Consider the following 8,822-nt stretch of genomic DNA (forward strand, 5'->3'; position numbering starts at 1 on the left):
AAAAAAAAAAAAAAAAAAAAAGTTGGCCAGAAGGGAAAATGCTTCTGTAGTAGCAGGAAGCATTCAGGAACCTCTAAAAGACCACTAAGGAGCCAAATTAATCCCCAGAATATTGGCTAGTCCCTGAATTACCTGGGACACAAAAGCTGGTTCATTGTCTGACCCTATCATCTGAGGAAGCCCATACCTTTGTAGTATGCTCTCTAAGAGTTTCTTTGTCACAATGGGTGTAATTTTATTCTTGGTGGAGAAAGCCTCAGTCCAACCTGAAAAGGTATTTATAAATATCAATAAATATTTATATCTAAATTTTTTGTTTTACCTCTGAAAATCTCCCCAGTAAGCTCTAGGTTTTGTGCCTCACTGGCAAGCTTTATAGTTTTGACAATCTCAGCTATCTTTGAGTTTGCATCTCTGATCCTGATATCAAATTCTGAATTTTCTGGACATCCATGTGGGAGGAGCAGTGGGTCTTCTGATATATGTGTAGTCTCATTTCTTCTAGTACAATGCATTTGCAGTCTTCAGTCTTCTATCATCTCTTATGACACAGACATAGGCAGGTTTCTGGCCTAGATATATCTTTCGTAGTATATTTGGGCTCATCAGGGAGCATGGGGTCTCCTGAGTCTAGGGCAATCAAGGGCATGAGGGTTCCAATTCTGGGCTGTTTCATCTGCCTTGCTGTTGTTCTATGAGAACAGGCCTTTTTTTTTCTTTTGGTACCCCAACAATGGATGATAGCCAGCCTTTAGGCTTCCACAGAGCCCTTAGTAGGGTGAGGATTTGCTCTTTATTTTTGATAGTTTTTCCTTCTGCTGTCAGAAGGCCTCTCTTGCTATAAACAGGCCCATGGACATGAGCAGTAGTAAAGGTATTTTGTCTTTTCTCAGCTCTAAAGCCTTGGTTAGAGCTATTAGTCCAGTTTTCTGGGCTAAGAGTACTGCCAGGAGTGGCTCTGCCCATAAGACCTCTGCCTTTGAGACTATCAGTGATCCAGCATACCTCTGTCCGACCTGGATAAAGCTGTTGTCATTGGTGAACAGTTACCTCTGCATTCATCAAGTGGGTATCCTGAAGATCTGGTCTGGTCCCATGGACATGGACCAAAATGTCTGAACAGTCAATCAATCATTCAGAGACCCACTGAGGGCTGGGTCAAGCAGCAGGGCAGCTTTTGGCAGCTGGGCTTGAAAAGATATCCTGGGGGCATTTAAGAGAAGAGACTAGTAATGAGTCATTCTGGCACTGGAGATGCTCAGGCTTTGGCCAAGTGATAGTTTGTCAGCATCTTTAACCAGGAGACTGGGCTCAGTGATGTACAATCTTGGGAATGGGTGCAGCCTCTGGCAAAGGGGTTTCAAGTCTCTCATCCATGAAGAGATGGAAGGGCTTAGTCACTTCTGGCATCCTCAAAGCTGGTTCAGAATTTTTTTTCTGCACTTGGAAAGCCACCTCTGACCTTTACAACTAGGAAGTTGGTAGGTTTCCCCTCTGTTTTTAGAGCTACCCTGGGCATCTTTTAAGGCCATGATTTGAATAGGCTTTTTTCCCCCTAGGTGTATTTCCTCCTCCTCCTCCTCCTCCTCCTCCTCCTCCTCCTTATTCTCCTCCCCCTCCTTCTCCTCCAATATGTATATTGGTGGTTCTTTTTCAAGTCGGGGCATTTTTGATCTTTAGGGCCCCCCAAACCTCTTTCTCTAGAAGCTATTTGTTTCAGACATCTCCTACACAGGGAGGCCACTGGCCCAGTACCAGAGCCTGAATAAGCCCATTGGTTTCTAGAAGCCATTTGTTTCAAATGTCTCCTACAGTCTGCTACTTTGGTCATGGCGCCAACAGGATATTTGCCAAGTTGTGAGTCTGTTGCCTCTGTCCTGTCATCTGCTTGTCCTCTGCACTCTCTCTTTAATTAAATACTTTCTCTGCCACTATCACTATCACTGTCACTATCACTGTCAGAGTCCTTTAGACTCTTTTCTTCTAATCTCTCTCCTTGCCTAATGTCATACAATTTGGCCATATTAGTGGGCCATCGTGTGGCCCTTATGAGACCTACCAGTAGAATTTGACCTTAAACCAAGACCCTCTTCTTACCTCCTATGGTGTTACAGTTTCAATCTGGGCATCTGAAAAGAGGGTGTTCTGAGTTCTCTAGTTATAAAGATCACTAGTATCAAAGGGCCAATAGCTGAGGTTGGTTTTCTTGGTTATTGACTGCCTTCAATATGCACAAGGGCAGGATGCCAGACTCAGGCTTAAGAGTCAGCCCCCCCATTGGCTTCCTGTCCCTTCAGTGTGTACCCTTCCTCTGCCTGTGGACAGAGTTACCTTTCTGCCTGAGTGGTTGAATAAGGTGAGCCTTCCTGTTTTCTGGGGAGAAAAAGGTTTTCTAATGGTGACAGAGATTCCACCTCACACCAGTCAGAATGGCTAAGATCAAAAATTCAGGTGACAGCAGATGCTGGCGAGGATGTGGAGAAAGAGGAACACTCCTTCATTGTTGGTGGGATTGCAAGCTTGTACAACCACTCTGGAAATCAGTTTGGCGGTTCCTCAGAAAATTGGACAAAACCAGAGGATCCTGCAATACCTCTCCTGGGCATATATCCAGAAGATGTTCCAACCGGTAAGAAGGACACATGCTCCACTATGTTCATAGCAGCCNTATTTATAATAGCCAGAAGCTGGAAAGAACCCAGATGCCCCTCAACAGAGGAATGGATACAGACATTATGGTACATTTACACAATGGAGTACTACTCAGCTATTAAAAGGAATGAATTTATGAAATTCCTAGGCAAATGGATGGACCTGGAGGGCATCATCCTGAGTGAGGTAACACAATCACAAAGGAACTCACACAATATGTACTCACTGATAAGTGGATATTAGCCCAAAACTTAGGATACCCAAGATATAAGATACAATTTGTTAAATGCATGAAACTCAAGAAGAACGAAGACCAAAGTGTGGACACTGTGCCCCTTCTTAGAATTGGGAACAAAACACCCATGGAAAGAGTTACAGAGATAAAGTTTGGAGCTGGGACGAAAGGATGGACCATCTAAAGACTGCCATATCCAGGGATCCATCCCATAATCAGCTTCCAAACGCTGACACCATTGCATACACTAGCAAGATTTTGCTGAAAGGACCCAGATATAGCTGTCTCTTGTGAGACAATGCCGGGGCCTAGCAAACACAGAAGTGGATACTCACAGTCAGCTAGTGGATGGATCACAGGGCTCCCAATGGAGGAGCTAGAGAAAGTACATAAGGAGCTAAAGGGAACTGCAGCCCTATAGGTGGAACAACATTATGAACTAACCAGTACCCCAGAGCTCTTGACTCTAGCTGCATATGTATCAAAAGATGGCCTAGTAGGTCATCACTGGAAAGAGAGGCCCATNGGACTTGCAAACTTTATATGCCCCAGTACAGGGGAATGCCAGGGCCAAAATGTGGGAGTGTGTGGGTAGGAGAGGGGGGGGAGTGTATTGGGGACTTTTTAGATAGCATTGGAAATGTAAATGAGGAAAATACCTAATAACAAATATTAATTCAAAAAAAAAAAAAGAAAATTTCTGTTCCCTAGATTTAACACAGTAGAGTTGAAGGAATCTCTCCATGTTAAATATTCATCAGAAAGTCACGGATAACAGATAACAAAGACAAAACACATCAAAAATTCCAGGCACTCTGCACTGCAACATGCCACCTTAAAAACTACCTGAAGATGGAGGTGATATACAAGGGAAAAATCAAAAAATAAAAAACAAAAACCAAACCAAACCAAAACAAAACATAAACACCATCCCTTCCTTTCTGTCAGGAAGGAATAAAAGGAACCAGATTGGTGGGCATTATTGGCTCTCTGAGACCACTGCCTCCCCAGGACTCAGAACATCTTCTGGTCCCTCATGGCTGGGGTCCCTTAGCATATCTGCTTTAACTGTGTCTGGTCTTATGTACATATTTAAGGACTTTTTAATTCCAGAACAGAATTACAGATGTGGTACCATTCAGAGTTTACAAACAGACAAAGAGACAGCAACTACTGTATATAAACACATGGACAGGCTCACAGACTAAGACAAACATTACCAGTATTGAGACCATCCAGTTTGGGTACTGGAGACCTTGGAAATTCCGGCCAATACACTAAAATGTAGTACCAGGAAGCACTCATTAACCCCCAAAAGACCAACAAGGAGCCAATTCTGATGCAATCACAGTAGGTTCTCTTTATTCAAGCTAGAGTTTGGGCTCCCACCAACCCTGATAACAGGAAGATGGAGGTGTGAGCCTAGTTTTAGGCAAGCATTTATAGAGGCAAGAAAGGGGTATCTAGCATGGTATACATCTGATGGGGGTGAGGTGTTGTATTATGGCACTTATCATAATTGGCTGGTGCTGGGAGCCAAACCATAAACTTAACTTCTGCTTTCCTCCTGATTGAGGATTGTTAGAAAGTACCAGGGACAGGCTTGTAACCTCAGGGTACAGATTTGTTGGAGGATAACCTGGAAATTGGTGCTAGACATAGGTTTTGCTGGGAGTGGGGTGAGATGGATTTAACATAGAAACTGGTGTTAGAAACAGGTCCTGTTGGGCAGTAGACTGGAAACTGTGCTAAGTACCAGTCTGTTAGTTAACTTGAGTTCAACCTTAGGTCAGGTTCTAAGATATATTCTGATTCCCCAAAGACATGATCTCTCCCTTCCAGCTTAGTTAAAGCTTAATTTATCTGTGCCTTACAGTCAAAGTATACAGTGTCTTCACCAATAGGGTCTGATCATGTTTTGTTGGTAGGCAACCAGGTAAAATAGCAAGAACCTTTTATTGTTTTGGTGACCTCTGGGGCATCCTTGACCAACAACATTGGAATTCTTTTTTGATAAACTATGGCTTCTAGGAACAGCATTGTCTAGCCATGAAGGATAGCTATAATATAACTTTTTTTAAAAAAAAACCTCTTATTTTTTTATATTGGCTTACAATATAAATAGAGTTCCATATGGCTTTTTTACGTAACCTTAACAATCCTCTCTTTGCACATGCTTATTTCCCCTTTCCCCAAGCCACATTCCTGCTTCAACTGTTTTACTTCCACTATTCTTCCTTTATAACTTCCTATAACCTAAGTACTGCTAGTTTTCCTTCTTTCAGGTGTCTTCCCACCAACGGCCTCTTTCTCCTTTCATGGAGTTCTTTTAGGTGTTTTAAGTTCAATATCCAAACACAAAAAAATTTAAGCTAGTATTAACAACTATACAAAGAATCAACCAAACCAGGAGGTGGTTCTTTGAGAAAATCAACAAGATAGATATATCCTTCCCCAGACTAACCAGAGGACATAGAAACAGTATCCAAATTAATAAAATCAAAAAAGAAAAGGGAGATATAACAACAGAAACTGAGGAAATTAAAAAAATCCATTAAACCCTATTACAAAATCCTATACTCAACATAATTGGAAAATCTGGATGAATGGAAAATTTTCTAGACATATAACAAATACCAAAGTTAAATCAGGATCAGATAAGCCATGCAAACAGTCCTATAATCCCTAAAGAAATAGAAGCAGTCATTAAAAGTCTCCTAGCCAAAAAAAAAAAAAAAAAAAAATCACAGGACCAGATTTGTTTAGTGCAGAATTCTATCAGACTTTCAAAGAAGATCTAATACCAATACTCTTCAAACTATTCCACAAACTAGAAACAGAAGTAACATTGCCCAATTTGTTCTATGAAGCCAGAGTTATGCTGACACTAAAACCTCACAAAGACCCAGCAAAGAAAGAGAACCGATTTCTCTTATGAATATTGATGCAAAATACTCAATAAAATTCTTCCAAGCAAATCTCAGAACACATCAAAATGATCATTCACCATGATCAAGTAGACTTCATTCTAGAGATGCAGGGATGATTCAATATATGGAAATTCATCAATGTAATTTACTACATAAATGAACTGAAAGGAAAAAAATCCACATAATCATTTAATTAGATTCTGAAAAGGCATTTTACAAAATTCAACATCACTTCATGTTAAAAGTCTTATAAAGATCCTGAATTCAAGGCCCATACCTAAGCATAGTAAAAGCAATATACAGCAAACCAGTAGCCAACATCAAACTAAATGGAGAGATACTTGAAGGGATCCTATTAAAATCAGGGACTAGACAAGGCTGTGCTCTCTGTCCATATCTATTCAATATAATACTTGAAGTTCTATCTAGAGCAATTAGATAACAAAAGGTGGTCAAAGGGATACAAATTGGAAAGGAAGAAGTCAAAATATCACTATTTGCAGATGATATAATCATATACTTAAGTGACCCCAAAAATTGCACCAGAGAACTCCTAAAGGTGATAAACAACTTCAGCAAAGTGGCTGGATACAAAATTCACTCAAACAAATCAGTAGCCTTTGTCTACTCAAAAGATAGACAGGCTGAGAGAGAAATTAAGGAAATGACATCCTTCACAATAGTCACAGATAATATTACATACATTGGTGTGACTCTAATTAAGCAAGTGAAAGATCTGTATGAAAAGAACTTCAAGTCTCCAAAGAAAGCAATCAAGGAAGACCTCAGAAGATGGAATGATCTCCCATGCTTGTGGATTGGCAGGATTAATATAGTAAAAATGGCTATCTTTCAGAAAGCAATCTACAGATTCAATGCAATCCCTGCCAAAACTCCAGCTCAGTTCTTCATAGAGTTAGAAAGACATTTCTCAACTTCATCTTGAATAACAAGAAAAACAGTATAGTGAAAACTTCTCAACAATAAAAGAACTGCTGGAGGAATCAGCATCCCTGATCTCAAGCTATAACACAGAACAACTGTGTTAAAAACTGCATGGTATTGGTAGAGTGACAGACAGGTAGAACAATGGAATAGAATTGAAGATCCAGAAATGAACCCACACACCTATGGTCAGTTGATCTTTGGCAAAGGAGCTAAAACCATCCAGTGAGAAAAGGACAGCATTTTCAAAAATTGGTGCTGGCTCAACTGGCAGTCAACATGTAAAAGAATGCAAATCAATCCTTTCTTATCTCCCTGTACAAAGCTCAAGTACAACTTGATCAAAGACTGTTACATAAAACCAGATACAGTGATTCAAATAGAAGAGAAAGTGGGGAAAAATATCAAACACATGGGTCCAGGGGAAAAGTTCCTGAACAGAACACCAATGGCTTATGCTCTAGGATCAATAATCGACAAATGGGATCTCATAAGTTTGCAAAGCTTTTGTAAAGCAAAAGACACTGTCAATAGGACAAAATGGCAACCAACAGACTGGGAGAATATCTTTTCCAATCCTACATCCCATAAATAGCTAATATCCAATATATACAAAGAACTAAAGATGTTAGACTCCAGAGAACCAAATAATCCTATTAAAAAATGTGGAACAGAGCTAAACAGGGAAGTCTCAACTGAGGACGTTCGAAGGGCTGAGAAGCACCTTAAAGAAAATTTCAACAGCCTTAGTCATCATGCAAATCAAAACAACTCTGAGATTCCACCTCACACCAATCAGTATGGCTAAGTTCAAAAACTCAGGTGATTGCTGATGCTGTAGAAGATATGGAGAAAGAAGAACATTGTTAGTGGAATTGCAAGTTGGTACAACCACTCTGGAAATCAGTCTGGCTGTTCCACAGAATACAGGGATAGTTTTTCCTGAGGAACCAGCTATACAACTCTTGGGCATATACCCAAAATATTCTCCAATATATAACAAGGACACATGATCCACTATGTTCATAGCAGCCTAATTATAATAGCCAGAAGCTGGAAAGAACCCAGATGTCCCTCAACAGAGGAATGGATACAGAAAATGTGGTACATTTACACAATGGAATACTACTCAACTATCAAAAATGATTAATTCATGAAATTCTTAGGCAAATATGTAAGAAATAACTATTAATTAGAAAATAAGAATAACTAGAAAATATCATCCTGAGTGAGGTAACCCAATCACAAATGAACACACATGGTATGCAATTACTGATAAGTGGATATTAGCTCAAAAGCTCGGAATACCCAAGATACAATTCACAGATCACATGAAACTAAAGAAGAAGGAAGACCAAAATGTGGGTGTTTAGGTCGCTCCTAGAAAGGGGAGCAAAATATTCACAGGAACAAATATGGATACAAAGTACAGAGCAGAGACTGAATGAAAGGCCATCCAGAGACTGTCACACCTGGGTATTCATCTCAAATACAGTCACCAAACTCCAACACTATTGTGGATGCTCAGAAATGCTTGCTGAAAGGAGCCTGACATAGCTGTCTCCTGAGAGGCCCTGCCAGAGCCTTACAAATACAGAGTTGGATACTCATATCCTACCACTGCATTGAGTGCAGGGTCCCTAATGGAGGAATTAGAGAAAGGACTGAAGGATCTGAAGGGATTTGCAACCCCATAGGAAGAACAACAATATTAACCAACAAGACCCCCACCCCCAATATCTCCAAGGGACTAATCCACCAACCAAGGAGTACACATGGATCCATCTTTTTATGCAGCAGAGGATAACCTTGTCAGGCATCAATGGGAGTAGAGGTCCTTGGTCCTATGAAGGCTTGATGGATGCCCCAGTCAAGGGGAATTGAGTGCAGGTAGGCACGAGTGGGTGGGTAGGTGGAGGAACAATTTCATAGAAGCAGGGGGAGGGAGAATGAGATAGGGGGTGTCTTAGTCAGGGTTTCTATTCCTGCACAAACATCATGACCAAGAAGCAAGTTGGGGAGGAAAGGGTTTATTCGGCTTACACTTCCATGCTGCTGTT

This window comes from Mus caroli, chromosome 4 (assembly GCF_900094665.2).
Source record: "Mus caroli chromosome 4, CAROLI_EIJ_v1.1, whole genome shotgun sequence".
Lineage (NCBI taxonomy): Eukaryota > Metazoa > Chordata > Mammalia > Rodentia > Muridae > Mus > Mus caroli.